Below are 20,255 nucleotides of genomic sequence, written 5' to 3' on the forward strand. Positions count from 1 at the left end.
AACAGCATCACAATGAAAAATTACAAGTCACATAGAGCTAGATGTAAATGCTCTGTGAACGTGCAAACATGGGGGAAGGAGGCTGTGAAAAACTCATCTTCACCCTGCCCAACAGCCAAGCACAATTGCTGTCCCTGTGCTCCACAAAGCACATGAAGTGCTTCTGCCCTGTGCCCCTTGAGGTGCAAGACACCCCAAGCAGGGCCCAGGCTTGCCAGTCATATGCACTGGCCAGCAAAGGTAACCCAGCATGCAGTGAGATGCATGTTTTACCCATTAAATCTCAGAAATTCTCCCAGAGTAGTGCACCTCTGCATCCCCCATCCCCACCAAAACAGGACCATATCTATAAAAACATGATTAACCCACAATTAGCACGTGTGTGTGCACGCGCACACACACAGAGTAAAAGTTTACCTCAACTTTTCCGTCTTTATCTTCAGTTAATTTGCTTCTTGTCCTATTGTTCTGTGAAATAGAAAAATTCTCTATTGAAATTGTCAACCTAATGGTATTCATAGATCATGATTATATCCCTCTGCAACACCACCTGTGGGTTCCCTGTTCCCTGATAGTATTTCCCCCCGCCCCCAACACCAACATTACACACACATACAGATCCTTTTTTCTCTCCTGATATCTTACCCTCCAAATCCTTATGCAATTGCTGTTGGGTTCTTTTACTTCTAGTTTTCCTAAACTGAATGTGATAGTTAAGACACTGAATTCATATACTAAGGCACTATGACTTCTTGGCATGAGAGTCATATACTATTATAAATACACACACATTTTATTTACATATTACACACACCAGAGAGTTTGTCAATATGGCATTACAAATATTTACTAATTCTCTCTCTAGCTCTCTCCTTTCCTCTTAACTGCCCCACTTCTTCCCTCTAGGTATCCAACTTTACACCCACTAGAATCTCCTCTCTTTGGATGTAACCTGCATTTTGCAGTTTGACTCCTCTGTATTTGCCATTCTCCCCCCTTTCAGCGTCAACAACAAACTTGTTTGAATTTATACTGTTAATAAACAGGCATAAATGCCACTACTGACCTCTGCGGTATCCTACTTGGCAATGTTCTCTAAAAGTCAACTGAAGGGTTATCTTCATGTAACTTCCTTCTCTTTCGAAGAATCCCTCTTGAATGAAACTTGGATCAGGAAGATTTTGGATCCCAAGGCAGTAATTACTTTATTGCTTATTTCAATAGAAACTATTTCTCAGGTAAAGGAATATTTTGATTTTCCCAGGTCGGTTGGAAATAAATACACTCACCCGTGACTATAGATTTAGATCACGAGTGAAAAAACCTTCAGGGCACAGCAGCTGCTCCTCCTGATATGGCTTTTCCTGTTGTTGAGTTCTTGCCCAACCCTACCTGAAATCAATGCAAGTAAGTCTCTGTTCAGGACATAGCAACATAAAAAAAAACACATGCATTAAAACAAAAGTGAAGAAATTCCACTAAACTGGATGAATGGCAGCAGGGTAGGAAACATCAGGGGGAGGTGACTGCTGTTCTTTCTTTCAAATATGAATTGAAAAACATCTGTATGAAGAAGTTGAGAAGTTCCATTTAAGGGATGGGTATTCACCATACCTCATGCATAAAAATCTACCAGGCAGCTATTCCCCACTGGACAAGGTTTGGGAGCTGAAATGAAAGAAGCAGCCAGGTCCTCTGGGTGGGATTTGAGGTTGAGGTCATACAGCATTCCCACAGCACCTTACACCTGGCAAGTGGATGTGTTTTTTAGCAAATGATTCATCATTTTCCAACAAATGATTCATCATTTTCCACAGATTCCTTCACTGAAGTTCATCTGGTCCACCATATTTTAATAATGTTGAACACAGGCAAGTCCCCATGCTCGTTTCTATTAACTTGCCAATATTAATACCAAGTAGCAGTGCTCACCTTTGTGAACCTTGGGCCTGCAGGCCCAGGGTCTAGCAGGCTTTGGGCATAGAAGCTGTTTAGGGCTTTATATCAGGGCATCTGGAAGTATTTGTTTGAGGGCACAGCTCCTTCCCATCACCATGGCATTGTGGCCAGGACAAAACAGCTGGAAGCAATCTTTGAAGAAATCAAATATACTAACATGTTGAAGTGCAAATATGTATTCTTTTATGTATATAGGCACCTGCTCCCATGTCGTGCACCCTATCCGGGAGCTTTACTAGCAACTATGGCGTACCACAGAGCGCAGGATGGAGAACGTGCTGCGTGTGGATGCACTGCACAAGTTTACAGAAACCAGGATGGTTAATATGGACACATAGTACCACTGGAGGAGCAAAGAGAGCTAGACAGACTTCTAATAGTCGGACACTAGGAAAAGAATTAATTAGCCAAGTTCGCATACAGTGGGTTGGGCATCTATAGAGTGTGTTTTGAATAGATCAAAGCCAAGTCTCAGAGCAAAATCACCGACAGCTCTTTTAGAGAAGCCAAAAAAAGCCAAAGCCATAGGCACACATAACAATTATCACAGTTGTGACAGATACGTCAATTTCATAGATTCTAAGGTCAGAAGGGACCATTAGGATCATTTAGTTTGATCTCCTGTGTAACACAGGCCATAGAACTTCCCAAAAATAATTCCTAGAGCATGTATTTTAGAAAAACATCCAATCTTGATTTAAAAATGGTCAGTGATGGAGAATCCACTACAACCCCTTGGTAAATTGTTCCAGTGGTGAACTATTTTTACCATTAAAATGTACATCTTATTTCCAGTGTGAATTTGTCTAACTTCAAGTTGCAGCCACTGGATTGTGTTATACCTTTCTCTACTTGTGGCTCTTCTCTGAACCCTCTCCAGTTTATCAACATCCTTTTAGAATTGTCACTGGAACTGGGCACAGTATTCCAACAGTGCCAAAAACACAGGTAAAATAACCTCTCTACTTCTACTCAAGATTCCTCTGTTTATGCATCTCAGAATTGCGTTTGTTCTTTTGGCTTGAGTTTCACACTGGGAACTCATGTGCAGCTGATACACTGGTCTAAAATTTTTGAGAAGTCGTCTGCTTCAGAAATAAAATGTGCAATTTATTATGTATTTTGATGTGCTGAATTCAAATATGACAATTAAAACAACTGATTGGCTACTGTTTCTAAGATATTTAAGTTTTTACATTTTATGTCTATGTATATTGTGTAGATAGTAAAGTTTTAATCATAAATTGTAAACCTAGGTCTTTTCATGTGTTTATGGTTGCTTTACATGATAATATTTCACCTGTCCTGTTTATGGAACACTTTAAAAATGAGCAAAAGGGTTATATAAATAAAATTTATTATGAAACAAAAGGCAAAAAACTATTATGTACATAGTTTAGTCCTATTCAGTGTCTACTCGGTGCTTCTTGGCTTCTCTCTTGTATTCATTAAATGGAGCATCTCTTGTCACTATCCAGCAATAGTCTGCGAGCATTGATGGGCTCCATTTGCCCTGATAGCGTTTCTCCATTGTTGCAATGTCTTGGTGAAATTGCTCGCCGTGCTCGTCGCTCACTGGTCTGCAGTTCGGTGGAAAAAAATCTAGATGAGAATGCAAAAAATGTATCTTTAGTGACATGTTGCAACCAAGGCTTTTGTATGCCTTGAGGAGGTTTTCCACCAACAACCTGTAGTTGTCTGCCTTGTTGTTTCCGAGAAAATTTATTGCCACTAACTGCAAGCCTTTCCATGCCGTCTTTTCCTTGCCACGCAGTGCACGGTCAAATGCATCATCTCGAAGAAGTTCACAAATCTGAGGACCAACAAAGACACCTTCCTTTATCTCAGCTTCACTTAACCTTGGAAATTTTCCACAGAGGTACTTGAAAGCTGCTTGTGTTTTGTCAATGGCCTTGACAAAGTTCTTCATCAGACCCAGCTTGATGTGTAAGGGTGGTAACAAAATCTTCCTTGATTCAACAAGTGGTGGATGCTGAACACTTTTCCTCCCAGGCTCCAATGACTGTCGGAGTGGCCAATCTTTCTTGATGTAGTGGGAATCTCTTGCACGACTATCCCATGTGCAGAGAAAACAGCAGTACTTTGTGTAACCAGCCTGCAGACCAAGCAGGAGAGCAACAACCTTCAAATCGCCACAAAGCTGCCACTGATGTTGGTCATAGTTTATACACCTCAAAAGTTGTTTCATGTTGTCATAGGTTTCCTTCATATGGACTGCATGACCAACCGGAATTGATGGCAAAACATTGCCATTATGCAGTAAAACAGCTTTAAGACTCGTCTTTGATGAATCAATGAACAGTCTCCACTCATCTGGATCGTGAACGATGTTGAGGGCTGCCATCACACCATCGATGTTGTTGCAGGCTACAAGATCACCTTCCATGAAGAAGAATGGGACAAGATCCTTTTGACGGTCACGGAACATGGAAACCCTAACATCACCTGCCAGGAGATTCCACTGCTGTAGTCTGGAGCCCCACAGCTCTGCCTTACTCTTGGGTAGTTCCAAACCCCTGACAAGGTCATTCAGTTCACCTTGTGTTATGAGGTGTGGTTCAGAGGAGGAGGATGGGAGAAAATGTGGGTCCTGTGACATTGATGGTTCAGGACCAGAAGTTTCATCCTCTTCCTCGTCTGACTCAAGTGAGAACGATTCTGGTGCATCAGGAACCGGCAGTCCTTCTCCGTGGGGTACTGGGCGTATAGCTGATGGAATGTTTGGATAATGCACAGTCCACTTTTTCTTCTTTGACACACCTTTCCCAACTGGAGGCACCATGCAGAAGTAACAATTGCTGGTATGATCTGTTGGCTCTCTCCAAATCATTGGCACCGCAAAAGGCATAGATTTTCTTTTCCTGTTCAACCGCTGGCGAAGATTTGTTGCACAAGTGTTGCAGCATATGTGTGGGGCCCATCTCTTGTCCTGATCTCCAATTTTGCAGCCAAAATAAAGGTGATAGGCTTTCTTAATCATAGTGGTTATACTGCGCTTTTGTGATGCAAAATCACTTCACCAGAAACATAGCAGAAGTTATCTGCACTGTTCACACAAGTACGAGGCATCTCTGCTCACTTTGGCTAAACAGAAATGTATCCCTTTGCAAAATCAAACACTGACAAATAAGAGAGCACAACACTGTATGATTTCTAGAGCTGATCTAGGGCAATTTGTTCAGCAGAGTGATGTAAGCTTTGTTATGATTGCATCATCCATGACTTCTAGGAATAACATGATGCAATTCATATCATGTATGACGCAATACCAGCTTCAGATTGCATCATTCATTGTTTTGCCTAAAAAGCAAGTACTGTCCAAACCCAGTCATAGATTTATTCATAGATCCAGTCAAAGATGTATTTTAGTCATTTCTGGTTTAAATTGAGATCCCTTCCCTTTATAACTCACGTATCCTCTGCCATTCCCAAGTCAAGGGTCGTATATACTGACCCAATGGCATATCTTGAAAACTAGAACCAATCAACAATTTTAAGCATCATTTTCGTTCTCAGTGACCCAGAATTAGTAAAGTTTGACTACATTTATTTCAGAAGCATTTTGGCTGTAGAGCAGTGTTATCCATCAAAGCCCTCAAATCATTTTCAGTCATCGCTTCCCAGGATAGCATTTCCCATCCTGTAAGTGTAGCCTACATTCTGTGTTTCTAGATGTATACATTTACCTTTAGCATATTGCTTGCTTGCACACAGTTTACCTAGCAATTTAGATTGTGTTGAATCAGTGACCAGTACTCTTCATTGTTTACCACTGCCCCAATTTTTGTGGCATTTGCAAACTTTACCAGTGATAATTTCATGTTCTCTTCCAGGTCATTGATAAAAATGTTAAATAGTATAAATAGTATAAGTAACTGATCCCTGCAGGACCCCACTGATGATTCCCTGTTTATAGTAACAGTTTGAGACCTATCAGTTAGGCAGTTTTTAATCTATTTAATGTGCACCATGTTATGTTCATTTATATCGTTCTAATTTTTTAATCAAAATATCATGTGGCACCAAGTCAAATATCTTACAGAACTCTAAATATATTACATCAACACTATCACCTTTATCACCCAAATTTGTAATCTAAAAAAATAAAATAATAATAATAAAAGATATCCACAGTTTGACAGGATCTATTTTCCATAAGCTCATGTTCATTTGCATTAATTACATTACCCTCCTCTAGTTCTTTATTAATCAAGTGTCATATCAGCCACTCCATTATCTTGCCCAGGATTGATGTCAGATCATCCTATTTATCTTTATAAAAATTGGCAAAAAGTTAGCTTTCTTCCAGTCTTCTTGAATTTGCACCAAAACTTATTGAAAATCAACATTAATAGTCCAGCACGTTCCTCAGCCAGCTCTTTTAAAACTCTTGGATGCAAGCTATCTGAACCTGCTCATTTAAAAATCTGTAACTTTAGTAATTTCTGTTTAACATGCTCCAAAGAGATTAGTGGAATGGAAAGAGTGTTATCTTCACCATATGATCAGACTATATCATTTGTTTTTTCCTCCAAATACAGAACAAAAATATTTATTGAACTCTTCTGCCTTTTCTGCATTTTTATTAATAAATCTACCATTTCCTTCTAGTAATGGACCAATACCATTGTTACGATTCTTTTTGTTCCTAATATATTTTTAAAAGTCCTTTTATTGTCGTTAACTCTGTTGGCCCTATATTTCTCCTTGTATCTGCTGGCTTCCTTTATCAATTTTTTGTAATTCTTAACTTCTGATCTATATTCATTACTATCAACTTTCACCTCTTCTATTTGTTATATTTTATTTTTTACAGCTGCTTTCACTTCCCATCTAAACCAGGTGTTCTTTTTTTTTTTTTTTTTTTTAATTCTTCCTCAATTGTGACATTGTTGCTTTAGGGTATCAAGTAAAGTATTCTTAAATGATTCCCCATTATCATTCACATTTTTCTAATTGAATTCTTCCTCCCATCTGATTTTTCTCATAATTGTTTTCGGTTTTGTGAAATTGGCCCTATTAAAGCACCAAGTACATATATTACTGGTCTGGACTTCATTCAGCTTCCACATTACAAGTGTGGTCAAATTATGGTCATTTGTACCTAAGCTACCATTAATTTTTAGTTCTGTGATCAGTTCCTCTTTATCTGTCAGGCCAAGGTTTAAAATGGAATTTCTAAACATAATAGATGACAATTTCCTAACTCAAAAAGTGTTGCAGCTAGCACAGAAGAATTCTAAGGATGTTTTAGTACTGTCAGCATGAGACCTCCAGCAATATCCTTGAAAGAAACCTTACTGAACTAAGTTTAAGTATCTTTGGAGTCCATTGAATTAAATGCAAAGGTTATGTATTATCGTGGATTGGGATTGAATATAATCTCTCTAGAGGGGAGATATGATGTGAACCCTGAGAAATGTTCTGAACTTCAGAGGACTGTATTGAAGAACGTGCCAGGCAAGAATGGACTTTTGGGACAAACAGCATAAATAGTTTGCTTGGGGAATCTCTAGGCTGTGAATGCAAATTCTCTTCTTCCCCCCTCTTATACAAAAACCCAGCCATGTGTAGCTACATCTTAAACAGGAGACCATTGTCTGTTGATTACCTATTCCCAGAGTCTCAAGATCAAAGGCCAAGTTGAATAGAGAAATGGATGAACTGCCCAGCTGGTTATTTTGGTTCTGAGCTAAGGCTGTTAAACCTGTGACCACAGAAAAACCCCTTGGCAGGGTTTGAAGGACTGACTCCTACCAGAGCCCTAGTTGGAGTTGTGGGTGATCTCTGGTAATCTTATTAGCATGCAAGTAGGTTCTTTTATTGTTTTTAGTATGTTTTCTCTGTAGTATTTTCACCTTAAGAATAAATGTGCTTGCTTACAAAGAACTATATGGTAACTCACGAGTGCTGATCATTACTTTGTTCATAGCCTTCAAAAAGAAAGCCTGTTTAGGCAGTCTGGCTTTCTGGCGATATCACAGTGTAGGGAACTGTGTAACCTCGAAAAATTCCAATAAGAAGGGAGAGAGATGTGACAGCTGAAGAGCCGGGAGCCTAGAGTGGGTGTCTTTGGCGGACTTCAGAGGGGGAATACAGGTGCCGTTGCCCTGAACTGTACCAATAGTTACCATCTAAAGCTGGCAGCATTAAGAATAGAACCTAGGACTTCTGGTTTCAGAAACAAAAGTCCTCATTACTTGAGCTAAAATGAGTATCTCCATTAGCTGAAAATAGCAATAAGGATTTTACCCTTTGTACACTGACTACTGAGAACAACAGTGCACAGTCAAGACAATGGATATGCTAAACCAATCACACTTGGAATGTATTTTTGGATTATTTATTTTTAAAAATTAGCATACATGTAATTTCAATTGCCCTGTAGCCATATGATAATATAGGGTGGTAAAATGTGTGTTTAGTTTGTGGATGTTGTGACGTTGCACCCCATAATGCTTTATAGAAATATACTTATGAAGGTAAATATGACATAACTGGAATATGTTTTATGCTACATATGCCATGTAACATATCTTTGCAAAGGTTATGTTCTACTGAATGTATTCATCCTATTTGTATGCATGTATCATTTTTATATCTGAAGTTATGAGCGTTGGCGCTATGCTTGTATTTAAAGTATTTGCTGTACGAAGCACATAAAACAGATTTGGTCAACATAGTGTGAAGGGGTTATTCAAGTAATTGAGAGTACTTAACTAACAATGAACATTGAAAGACGCCAATCCACATCTGAGCTTTCCTGGAAACATTCAAACTAACATGTGAGCAATGGCATCTGCCTGTGGAGAACTGAGACCTGCCCATGTGACTGCAAAACTCCATCTTGTAGCTGTGATTCTACACAGGGGGAGAGAGCAGTTTCCACCAACAAGAGAGAGACTACATAAGCCCCTGGAAACCCCTCCATTTTGTCTTCAGCTGGCTCAAGAGATAGCCTTTCCACCCCAAAGAGATGCCTGAAAGAAACTGGAATAAAGGACAGTAACTACAGGGGTGTGAGTGATTGCTGCACCCAGACTAGGAAGGAGTCTAGTCTGTAAAAGAAGCTTATTGGAACATCTCCGAGGGTGAGATTTACCTGCATTTAGTTTCTTACTGTATTAGGCTTAGACTTACGTGTTTTATTTTATTTTGCTTGGTAATTCACTTTGTTCTGTCTATTACTTGGAACCACTTAAATCCTACTTTTTATATTTAATAAAATCGCTTTTTATTTAATTAACCCAGAGCAAGCAATTAATTCCTGGGGGAGCAAACAGCTGTGCATCTCTCTCTATCAGTGTTATAGAGGATGAACAATTTATGAGTTTACCCTGTATAAGCTTTATACAGAGTAAAATGGATTTATTTGGGGTTTGGACCCCATTGGGAACTGGGTATCTGGGTGTTGGAGACAGGAGCACTTCTTAAGCTGTTTTAGTTAAGCTTGCAGCTTCTGGGGGATGTTGGTCAGACCTGGTTCTGTTTTGTAGCAGGCTAGAGTGTCTGGCACAACCAGGCAAGGTACTGAAGTCCCAAGCTGCCAGGGAAAATGAGCTCAGAGGTAGTCCCAGCACATCGGGTGGCAGTCCCAAAGGGGTTTCTGTGACCAAACCCATCATATATGTATTTACTGAATTTACACTCAAAGATACTGTTGTGAGAAACAAATATGACAATAGTAGTTCCATCGCTATGGCAACCATGATACATGGTTATTTCTAATAGACAATATAACTAATAAGACTACAACTATTAACTCACTGAACTTTCATTCGCTGCTAGACCCTCCCGCTGCAGGTTCTGCCACAGAAGAAATTATCTGGTTAGCAGAAGAACAACAGGATGAAGAAATGATTGGCACAGTTCCCTGTTTCTCTTCAAGAGTACTCATGAAGTGCTCTAGACCAGGGGTAGGCAACCTATGGCACGCGTGCCAAAGGCAGCATGCAAGCTGATTTTCAATGGCACTCTCACTGCCCGGGTCCTGGCCACCGGTCTGGGGGGGACTCTGCATTTTAATTTAATTTTAAATGAAGCTTCTTAAAAACATTTTTAAAACCTTATTTACTTTACATACAACAATAATTTAGTTATATATTATAGACTTATAGAAAGAGACCTTCTAAAAACGTTAAAATGTATTACTGGTATGCGAAACCTTAAGCTAGAGTCAATAAATGAAGACTTGGCACACCACTGCTGAAAGGTTGCTGACCCCTGCTCTAGACTGACCTGCAGTCTATAGAGCAAACAGAGGTGTGGATGAGTGTGACGTTATTGATATAATCTGGGACCACATAGATCATTGTTGCAACCAAGGTCCTGGAGTGGCACCCAAATCTTGTATAAAGGGGGTCAAATGGGGTGTCTAAGACAAGGTTATGGTTTACTGGTTATGATTATGCTATCTATATGTGTGTATCTATTTAGTTGAAGTTATGAATATTGGCTCTATACTGTCTGTATTTCAAACTTATGCTATGCTTCTGGGTGACATCCCAGACAAGCTGGTGTTAGCTCTGCCTAGCATGCTTGATGGCCCATTAAGGACCATCAGCTATACAATGGACCCATTGAGAGAAGGCAAATATGCCTTGAGACTCAGCAAAGTACGCAGGGACTGGCCCATGTGACTCCAGACTCCATTTTCCTGTAATTTTCACAGTAAGAACAAAGAGGTGTTCTTACACCTGGAAAAGATTATATAAGGCTGATGCCTCCTCTCCATTTTGTCTTCAATCCTGCTTCTTACCTCTGGAGGGACTTTGCTACAAATGGAATCTCTACACAAAGGACTGATGACCCATCCCAGCTGGGGATGTATTTCAGAGACTTGATTTGAATCTGCAGTTTATTCTATCGCGGCTGCAAGCCTGAACCAAGAACTTTGCCATTACTGTATGTAATTGATTCCATTTAACCAGTTCTAACTCTCATCTATATCTTTTCCTTTTATGAATAAACCTTTAGATTTTAGAGTCTAAAGGATTGACAACAGCGTGATTTGTGGGTAAGATCTGATTTGTATATTGACCTGGATCTGGGGCTTGGTCCTATGGGATCAGGAGAACCTTTTTTCTTTTATTGGGGTATTGGTTTTCATAACCATTTGACCCCATAACGAGTGGCACTGGTGGTGATACTGGGAAACTGGAGTGTCCAAGTGAATTGCTTGTGTGACTTGTGGTTAGCCAGTGGGGTGAGACTGAAGTCCTCTTAGTCTGGCTGGTTTGGTTTGCCTTGCCTTGGAGGCGGAAAAACCCCAGCCTTGGGCTGTAACTGCTCTGTTTTTAGCAATTTGTCCTGAATTGGCACTCTCAGTTGGGTCCCGCCAGAACCACATCGTCACAATGAGACTCAAGAGAAGTAAGGGTTACTTGCATCACCCAAAATGTGGATCAACAGCAGACTCTGCACGACTGCACCAAAGTGTTACTGTGCTATAAAAGGTGTCAGAGTAGCAGCCGTGTTAGTCTGTATCCGCAAAAAGAGCAGGAGTACTTGTGGCACCTTAGAGACTAACAAATTTATTTTAGCATAAGCTTTCGTGGGCTACAGCCCACTTCATCTGATGCATGTAGTGGAAAATACAGTAGGAAGATAGATAGATACACACACACACACACACACACAGAACATGAAACAATGGGTGTTACCATACACACTATAATGATCTTGGGAGACAGGCCAATCCTTGCTTATAGACAGCCCCCAAACCTGAAGCAAATACTCACCAGCAACCACACACCACACAACAAAAACATTATCCCAGGAACCTATCCTTGCAACAAAGCCCGTTGCCAACTCTGTCCATATATCTATTCAAGGGACACCATCATAGGACCTATTCACATCAGCCACACTATCAGAGACTCGTTCACCTGCACATCTACCAATGTGATATATGCCATCACGTGCCAGCAATGCCCCTCTGCCATGTACATTGGCCAAACTGGACAGTCTCTATGTAAAAGAATAAATGGACACAAATCAGACGTCAAGAATTATAACATTCAAAAACCAGTTGGAGAACACTTCAATCTCCCTGGCCACTCGACTACAGACCTAAAAGTCACAATATTACAACAAAAAACTTCAAAAACAGACTCCAACAAGAGACTGCTGAATTGGAATTAATTTGCAAATTGGACACCATTAAATTAGGCTTTAATAAAGACTGGGAGTGGATGGGCCATTACACAAAGTAAAACTATTTCCCCATGCTTATTTTCCCCTCACACCTACAGTTCCTCATATCTCCTTCTCAATTGCTGGAAATGGGCCATTTTCATTACCAGTACAAACAGTTCTTTTTCTCTCCTGCTGATAAAAGCTCACCTTAACTGATTACTCTCCTTATAGTAACACCCATTGTTTCATGCTCTCTGTGTGTGTGTATATATATATATATATCTTCCTACTGTATTTACTACTACATGCATCAGATGAAGTGGGCTGTAGCCCATGAAAGCTTATGCTCAAATAAATTTGTTAGTCTCTAAGGTGCCACAAGTACTCCTGTTCTTTTTATAAAAGGTTTGTTAATAAAATACTCATATCCAGAGTGTCTGCATTTGAACAACACAAAGAGGTATGTTTGCCAAGGAGTAAGTGGGATTTTATTTTGTTTTCATTTACACACTAGATATTTGCATATCGTAGCATGGGGGGGAGGGGAAATATACATGCCAATGCTTTCATTTTCTCCAGTCTATTAGCTTCTTTGACTACTTTCCTACTAGCCACATGCAACCAGTAGAGATACTTTCTAAATCACTCACACCATTCAACTTCCCAAGTTCTATCCATGCCTGATTGTACACGTTTTCTTTTCTGTGTTGGAAAAGAAATTATCTGCCCCCTTCAATTTGCTGATTTATATTTATATATCCAGGACTTTTTGGCAATGCGCTGTTGAAATCAAAAATAGCAGAATCCCAAACAGGAACACAGTACTGATGAGATGTTTAACACCTCACCTCACCAAAAAAATATATTATTGATGTGACATCATGGTCAATTCAGCTGGCATTTCTGCATTCCTAGCTCCAGCACAAACCAGAGAAGTCTTGTATCAGGTGAGAGAGAGGAGTGTTGTTGCTATGCAGTGATGAAGCACAGCGCAACACTAACCCCATTTGGCATCCTCTCCCTCTTGCGCTCAAGATCTGCATTACTTTTTCAGCTAATTTTTGAATCCACCTCAGATATATGACAGAGTAAGACAGGACAGAGGGCAGGAGCAGGTGGGAGAAAAGAGGCTACTGAACAGAAGTGTTGAGACAAAGGAAAGAACAGACAAAGGAAGAGATACTAACAAAGAGATGGAGAAGAAACAGCTACAAAAAGGTAGAGGAAAGAAGAGGGAAAAGTAATGAGAAAGATGGGAGAATAGAGGAACCGACAAAGGCCTGGTCTGCATTAGTAGGAGCATTGCCAGAAGATCGAGGGAAGCGATTATTCCCCTCTATTCGGCACAGGTGAGGCCACATCTGGAGTATCGAGTCCAATTTGGGCCCCCCCACTACAGAAAGGATGTGAACAAATTGGAGAGTGTCCAGTGGAGGGCAATGAAAATGATTAGGGGGCTGGGGCACATGACTTTTGAGGAGAGGCTGAGGGAACTGGGCTTATTTAGTCGCAGAAGAGAAGATTGAGGGAGAATTTGATAACAGTCTTCAATTACCTGAAGAGGGGGGGTTCCAAAGAGGATGGAGCTCGGCTGTTCTCAGTAGTGGAAGATGACAGAACAAGGAGCAATGGTCTCAAGTTGCAGTGTGGGAGGTCTAGGTTGGATATTAGGAAAAACTATTTCACTAAGAGGGGATCGTTAGATACATTAGAGACCTTTTCCCCTTGGCTTATCCAGAACAGCTTGTCCAGTTCTGGGAGATCACTTCAGCCAGTTCTCTGGGATTCAAAATACTCAGTTTGACTCCAGATTTCATCACTCAGGTTCCTTTATTTGGCATACAGCAAAGCTATGTTGGTTTGATCAGAGTCAAATGTAGGGGGTAGGTATAGGGCATACCACACATCCAAAGTTACACAGAAAACAGTTTTCTTTATATACATTACATTACACACTTTCAGATTGGATTGGTTACTTTGCGGGAACCAATCCTTGTACAGCATACTCTGTCCATATGGAACCTGATCTTTACATTCCAGGTTTATCTTGTCCATTGTCCTTAACATCCAGGTGTTGCTACTTATCTTAGCAAGCACAGACATCCTGACTCCAGCATACTGCTTGCAAAGCCCCTATTTACAACTTAATCTTCCATTTATCTTCTCAATCATACCCATGAGGATTGAGAAAATGAGGCAAGTTTCTTATGTCAAGCCAGGCCTACAATGGATACAATGATTTACAGTACTGGTCAAATTCTGTACTTCAGTTCCTAATTGTTCAACCAAATTTGGTGTGGCATGACATCAAGGTTTTATTGTCCTGAGTTTGGGATGGCCACATGGTTCATAAGTCATCCCAAAGAAGTGCTGATAAAAAACGGTTAGACCATCCGACACCATCAGGTTAATCCATATATGCTACATCAATGGTTTTCAACCTGGGGTCTGCAGACTACATCTAAGGGATCTGCAAAAGGTTGTTGTTATCATAGAACAGTGGTTTTAACCATAGTCCATGGACTATGTCTACAATTTCCAAAGGGGTCCACACCTCCATTCCAAATATTTTAGGGATTCATAAATGAAAAAGGTTGAAAACCACTATGCTGCATGTTACCAAAAAGCAATTTTAGACAGAGTTAAAGATATGTATATTGGGGTACTATAATTTGTAATCTCCACCTGTAAGACCAGATTCCTTAGTTAGCATGAGACCAAATGTACAGGTTCTAAGTGGAAAATAACACAAACAAATTAAACCATTTTCAACACCCTTTCAGGAGGACTCACTGCTGACAGCCATGGTTAGTGACAGGAACATTTCCTATTGTACTTCTAATCCAGTATTAAAACTGTATTTTAAGAAATATAAACCCTAGTCGTGTGTGCATAGCAAATATGGAGGTAACAAATACACAGAGCAAGGTGTCACCTTACCCAACCAATAGCCTCATCTGACTAACTCCAGTGCCCTCTGCTGGGATAAAGACTCCTAAAGAGCTAACAGTGGATTTTTTAAAAGAATATACTCAATTGAAAAAAGTGACAGGGATAAAATGAGACAGGAGACAAAAACCTGGATTAAACCAACCTGGAGCATTAAGATTTCAAATACATCATTCTTAGTCTATGCAAATATGCTTTTAGGACCAGAGTGCTGACTTGTACATATACATAAGTTAACATGCTGGCCAAATTCAGAAGGTTAGATGAAAAAAATGTAAACTAAATCCAAGCTAGATTTTTTTTGTTGGTTGGTTCGTTTATGGGGTTTTGGGGGGAGGGAGGGAGACTTGGTGGGGACGGTTGTTAAAAACAGTAGAGATCCTGTACTATGTAAGAATTAGATCACATAAAACCTGTCTACACTAGGAAATTACTTGTCCATTTTATGGGCAAAGGGTGAGCTGCATCAATATTATCAATAGTCCACGTGTAACACACACACACACACACACACACACACACCTTGCAAGACTTGCTATTGAAAATTTCAATTCTTGAACGTGGGAAAGAAGATTGAAGACACAAGCACGTAATCCTTTCACAAGCATGCGTCATCACCAACAATTAACTTTGACAAAATAGACAAGCAAAAGCATAAAACAACAAAGCAGAAGGCAAAGCTGAAAAACAACAAAAATGTAAAATGAAAAATATATTTGAAAATCAAAATACAAAAATTAATTCCAAAAACTAAAATCAACAATTAGCAACATATCAATTATTAGTCTCCAGTCAGGTATTTCAATGGGGCAAAATGCTTGCCCTGTGTTCATACTGGCAGCAAAGAAACACTATTCTGTTCCCAACACATCTAAATGAGCTATTATGCAAAAACAGCAGTTATAAATACAGCAGCAAACCAAGAACATTAAGCACAGGACACAAAAACCTTAATTTTGTGCTGTAATGTAACACTATTATCAAGATTACCCAGACTTTGCTGAAGGGTTCCCCGTCAAATCCAACTCATTCGGCAATTGGCTGCATCCTGAATCTTTGCATTTATCAGACAGAAAAATAGCTTAATGTCAACCTATTATCACCAGCTCCTGCACAAACAAATGTTGCAAAGCATCTTTCACAACACAGCACCAATCTTCTGCCACAAAAGCATTCAAGTTCCTGACTAACTTTGTCAAATCATCTGTCACATAATGTGAATGCTGACACTCTTCCTTCTGCTTTTGGCTAGGATCAGCAAAAACAAAATGCTTTGTTACGAGGGATCATAAACTCAATTGTTATTTTTGAAAGGAAAGCATAAATTTTGATGAACATTCCTTCTCTTTTAATAATTCACTTGGTATTAGAAAAACTGCAAATTTGCTGCTGAATTTTAATTTTATTTTAAAAAAAATGAATTAGGGAGTGAAGTAACTTTTCACATTTGCACACTTTAAAGCAGGAAGAAACATGTATGCTGTGCCAAAAATGGAGTACTTTTTTATAATGAAGACTGTCACGGCCTGTTCTGTACTATGTAACAGAATGGATACATCACACTAGAGGGGCAGACTGGATGGCAGAACTTACCCACCGAGGTCATCACTGCATGCTAACCATTGGTTAGTCAATCTAAGCAGTAGCCTCACCTATTGCAGCACAACCATTGTCAGAATAAACACATCACCATTGTATTTGAGGATGATAAGCAATACAACTATCCGGGCACATAGTCCCAAGGTTCAAAGCAACAACTCACTGTGTCACCCTGTGCTCATGTTCACAGGGTGCTGAGAGGCAACTCATCTGCCCATTCTAAGGATTGTGGGAGGAAATGATCTGGGGCCAGGAAATCCATTTTCTGGCAGACCCTGTGGTATTGTGTGATATGCAGAAGATAACGGATCCTGCTCACTCTAATAACCGACAGCTACTGTTTTTTATGGAGAAGTTTTTTCATGCCTCTGCAGAAGTTGCTGCCAAGAGATAGTGGTGTGTATTTCAGAGGCTGCTTTTAGCCTGGAGAAGATAGAGTCAGGGGATTACAAACAGAAGCACAAGAACAGAAGGGGACCATGGGGAGATGGAGGCACGGACCGAACGGATGTTTTTCTGTGGCAGATCTTTCCTATGCAGACCACTGCTTCTGGACCAAGGACCACGAGCACACACTGGTGGAACCATGTTGTGCTGGAAACATGGGATGATAAACAGTGGGTCCAGAACTTTTGTGTGGAAAGCCAGGGTCCACCTGGAGCTGAGGGGAGTTTATCTTAGGTCTTGAGTAGCAAAACACCTGAGGAGAGAGCTCATAACCACTCTAGAAGCATGGTGCATAGCACTGTGGAAGCTCACAACCCCAGACTGTTACCAACCTGTTGGTAATCAATTCATGGTAGGCAAATCCATGATTGGCACAGTGGCCATGGAGGTTTGTGAAGCAATTAATGCTGGACTGTCTTCCAAGGTTTTAAAAATTGGACAAATTTATTTAATAATTGTGGGGTTTGAATGGATGGGGTTCCTGAACTATGCAGATGTGATCAATGGCACACACATACCCATCCTATGCAGCCATTTCAAGCAAGCAAGCACATTCACAGGAAAGGATACTATTCCAGGTCCTTGTAGAGTACCATGGCATATTCATCATGGATACCTATATTGGATGTAAAAGCAGGGTGCATGATGCTCGAGTTTTCTGGAGATCTGGCCTATTTCAGCATGGGCAAGTGTGTGTGAGTGGGGTGTGCTCTTCCTGGGGAGACCAGGCTGGGATGGAACAGAGACAGAGGACCGGCTGGAGTGTCTGAAAGCAGCTGGGCCCAGAGAATGCTTGCCTTAGGAAAAGATAAGCAAACAAACAGCCTGTTCATTGTTTTCTCTGAAATGTTTTGGTTCTAAAATAATACTTTGCTTTAAGAAGGCTGCCTGGGCACTGTATTAACCACTAGTCATGGCTCCCGGAAGGAGCAGCACTGCATGTATAGAGTCTTAGTGAGGCCTGGCTGAGGTAATCACAGTTCATGCACAGAAGACTGCAGCCCACAGCTTGGTCTGAAAGCAGAATTGTGTGATCCCACTTAGAGAGGTGATAGGCCCGAGGCCTGAGAGAGGGTGTACTCAAGGAGAACCGGAGGGGTCAGAGGTGCAGTTAGCCCAGAGTTAACAGGAAAAACTAGACTGACACCTCCTCAAGTTAGGGTTGCCACCTGGGCAGTTTTCATTCTGTCTGGCTAACTAAAAGATATAATGTGACAGTTTTTTCCCCCCCTGCTTGGGAGGGGACATGTTAGAGCACTCTGATACACATCTCCATAATCCAGACTGCGACACTGGCTTAGGCTAAGGTAAGAAAAATGATGATAAAGGTACACATATTGTAGGGCTTTTTTTGTGTCATGGTTCTCAACCATTTTAGTAATAAGTAGCTGTAGTCGGCACTAAGACCCTTTTTGTTGGTGGGGGAATGGCTTATGGCTGGTTTTTTTGCAACTCAAGAGATGACAATCCTATCTCAGACACTAGGAGTTGGTTCAGTTCTGTCGCTGTAATTTAAGAGGAAAACTCATCCAATTTAGCTTGTACTGAAGTGTAAGATTAGATGAGACTAAATATACATGCATGCGGTTGCTTTGAAATCCTCTCTAACGCTTTACTCCAACTACTAAATAAAAATGCTTTGTTTTAAGAAGGCTGTTGGTCACTTTATTATTGGTCACAGGTTCCTAAAGGAAAAAAGTGCAGATGCTCAAACCCAGTCTAGTCTGCAGGCTGCTACGTGGTTGGTATATATACAAGTAGCATACTCAGGTCCCACACAAAGGGCTGGTCCACACTAACCCCCCAGTTCGAACTAAGATATGCAACTTCAGCTACGTGAATAACGTAGCTGAAGTCGAAGTACCTTAGTTCGAACTTAAAGGTACTTACCAAAGGTCCACACGCGGCAGGCAGGCTCCCCCATCGACGCCGCATACTCCTCTCGCGGAGGAGGAGTACCAGCGTCGACGGCGAGCACTTCCGGGATCGATCTATCGCATCTAGACAAGATACCGGAGGTAGGTATAGACGTACCCTAAGAGTTGAAGGATTGCGAGATTCCACCCCAAGTCAGGTAAGGGCAAGAGCCCTGCCTCAGCGCATCCCTTCAGATGATACCAAAAGTGGGACAGATGTGCAGCTAGCCCTATAACTGTGACATATGCATAAGAGCCGCTGTTTTCTGCTAGTTTGTGTTCAGATGTTATATCCTGCATAAGATTAAAAAAAAATAAACCAGTTAACTCTAACAAAAAAAAAAAAAAAACTGACTACAAATTCAAACTGCAGGCATCAATTGTTGTATTGATTGCTGGTAGTTTAATAGATAAGAAACTGAATTGTATCAGCTTTACTGTATTCTCATAACATCTGATTTTGATGTTAAAATCTTCTGTTCTTGTACTTGGTCAGGAGATTGAGAAACTCAAGCATGTAATCCTTTCCGGTAGTTTGGTAGCCCCAAACCATAGCGACTGGCATCCTGTAAATACACAGCTGGTGTGCAATTATCTGGAAAGAGAGACACGCACATTTCATTCTGCCACTTACTAGTTTGGTCAGCCTTGTTCATTGCAAAATATTGTTGTGCTCCTGAAAAGTGAAGCAAGTAATAATTATTGTCCTTTTTCCCGGATCTGAAGCAAGTGATAATTACTGTCCTTCCTCCCTGACTGCCATTAAAGTCTGTAGCCTATCTGGAATAAAACAGATTGCTTCCAAAACAGATGTTGCTGTTAACCCAAATGGGGAAATTTCAATACCCAATCCTGATGGGACACTATGCCAGCAGTTCACCTTTAAAAATCGTGCTCCAAATATTCTAAATTATCCTCTAATCTATCCAGGTTCTTACAGCAATGTCCATTCAACACAGTTTCTCAAATTCCTCCAAGCCTTCTACGGATAAAGTCTCCGTTAGTCTCACATATTTATGAGAAGCTCCCAGTAATCCTGATATAGTCTCAATTTCTGTAACCCAATTGCCCTGGAAAATGCAACATTTTAAGGGGACTTTTATGATCCTTCAGAAGTTGTTGGTCAAAATTGTTTTTGATTAAAAATTGGGTTTTCAACTAAAATTTTTCATGAAAGAAGTGTTGGCTTTCTGGGGAAAAGTTTGATTTTTCATCAAAAGCTAAAAA

The 20,255-nt window shown here is 40.4% G+C and overlaps 1 protein-coding gene across 1 annotated transcript in view; it reads right to left on the minus strand.

The window, feature by feature from the left end:
• Positions 1–16,189, minus strand: part of LOC101941338 (regucalcin-like) — a 39,006-nt gene extending 22,817 nt beyond the window's left edge. The window contains exons 1-3 of the mRNA XM_005283276.4: positions 16,057–16,189; positions 1,067–1,392; positions 418–468 (exon numbers count right to left, since the gene is read on the minus strand). The gene's annotated coding sequence lies outside the window, so the exon portion shown is untranslated. The remainder of the gene's footprint in view (positions 1–417; positions 469–1,066; positions 1,393–16,056) is intronic.
• Between the last annotated feature and the right edge of the window lie 4,066 nt (positions 16,190–20,255).

This window comes from Chrysemys picta, chromosome 1 (genome assembly GCF_011386835.1).
Source record: "Chrysemys picta bellii isolate R12L10 chromosome 1, ASM1138683v2, whole genome shotgun sequence".
Taxonomy (NCBI): domain Eukaryota; kingdom Metazoa; phylum Chordata; order Testudines; family Emydidae; genus Chrysemys; species Chrysemys picta.